The 1,669-nt window shown below is 52.4% G+C and overlaps 1 pseudogene; it reads right to left on the reverse strand.

Annotated features, from left to right (window-relative positions):
• Positions 1-705: 705 nt before the first annotated feature.
• LOC110324101 lies at positions 706-1,443 on the reverse strand (annotated as a pseudogene).
• Between the last annotated feature and the right edge of the window lie 226 nt (positions 1,444-1,669).

Here is a 1,669-nt window from a genome sequence, read left to right on the forward strand (position 1 = left end):
TCACAGAGCTAGGTTCAAGGCTACACACAGTGTTCCGACAGTTGCTCTTCTCTGGGCATCCCTGGCTTCTCCTTGACACCAGGAGTCAGTGATGAGAGGGGAGCACTGAATGAGTCCCCAGTCTCTCTCTCAGTTGTTTGGAGGCCTTGGTGGTTCCTGACAGTTTCCTGCTATGAGAGAGAAAGTTGTTGGTTTCTGTCACCTTGAACAGGATTTGTGGCCTGTAGAACAGAACTGGCTACCGTGTGAAGCAAGTGAGACCTATCTGCTTCTGCAGAATGTGAGAGGCTGATAGTATGGGCCTTGACATGCACATGCCTCTGGCCTCCTGTGTGATGTGCACATCCCTTCTGGCCTCCTGTGTGACATGCACGTGCCTTCTGGCCTCCTGTGTGACATGCACGTGCCTTCTGGCCTCCTATGTGACATGCATGTGCCTTGTAGCCTCCTGTGTGACATGCGTGTGCCTTCTGGCCTCCTGTGTGACATGCACAGGCCTTCTGGCCTCCTGTGTGACATGCATGTGCATTGTGGCCTCCTGTGTGACATGCACGGGCCTTATGGCCTCCTGTATGGAGTGTGGCCATGGGAGGTCTGCTGTGGCCTCAGGTCACTCACCCTTTTGCAATAGATGCTTGCTTCATGATGGCCAAGTCCTTCCTGCCTGGAACTTGGGAAACAGAAAAAGCTAGACTATACATCACCCTAGGGTCCCCAAGACTGCACTGTGCCTGCTCTGTACCACAGTCATGGTTGGGAAGGGCTACCTGGCCTTTGCCACCTACACAACTGCTGTTGGCAGTTAGTGTGATAAACAATTCTGGGTCACAGTCAGCCAGGAAAGACAGCGTCAGGGACCAGGGGCAAAATGAAAAGAAAACAGTAAGAACCAGAGGTGCTTGGAGCTTCTGGGGGACCCAGAGGAGAAGCTGGACCAAAGGGGTGACTGCAATACGTATCTCAGGAGAGTCACATGTGTTCAGACTTCGTTACTGAAGATAGAAAGAACAGGGGCAGAAGGCAATGCTCAAGTTGGTGGACTGGGACCCAGAAATACAAACCAAGAGAATTATAGGGAGATGGAAACCATAGGAGACAGGTGAGGAGCCTGGAAAATAAGCCCAGGTTCCCAAAGACAAGAAAGTAGAGGATTGTGGGAGTGCCACTAATGAGCCGTGGCTCTGGGAGGGAGAACAGAGGTAAGTGCCCCCCCCCCCACCTCACGACAACACCACCTGTCCAGGGCATCCCTGTCACCAAAGGAAACCAGCTTGTCGGATTTCCCTCTGCAGCAAATGAGCCTCCTCTCCCACTTGCCTTCTGCCACCTTTGGAAGGAGTGTCTTGTGACCAGGGAAAGCACTGTGCTTACACAAGTTACTTGCACTTCTGCACGGGACACTTGTCCTTCCTCTGCAAGTGTGTGTAACTCAGTCATATGCATCCACACGGACTCACAGACACTTACTTTTATGGACTGCATTAGATCCGTGTGCCAGCTTGCTGCTGTTGTCTTACTAGTCCAGCTTGCTACTGGGGGCACTTTTGGTGGCCAGCAAATCCCACCCTCAGCACCTAGCACACAGGAGCTGAGATGGCAGGAAATAGAGAGAGAGAGAGAGAGAGAGAGAGAGAGAGAGAGAGAGAGAGAGAAAGAGAGAGCGGGCACT

Source organism: Mus pahari, chromosome 7 (genome assembly GCF_900095145.1).
Source record: "Mus pahari chromosome 7, PAHARI_EIJ_v1.1, whole genome shotgun sequence".
Lineage (NCBI taxonomy): Eukaryota > Metazoa > Chordata > Mammalia > Rodentia > Muridae > Mus > Mus pahari.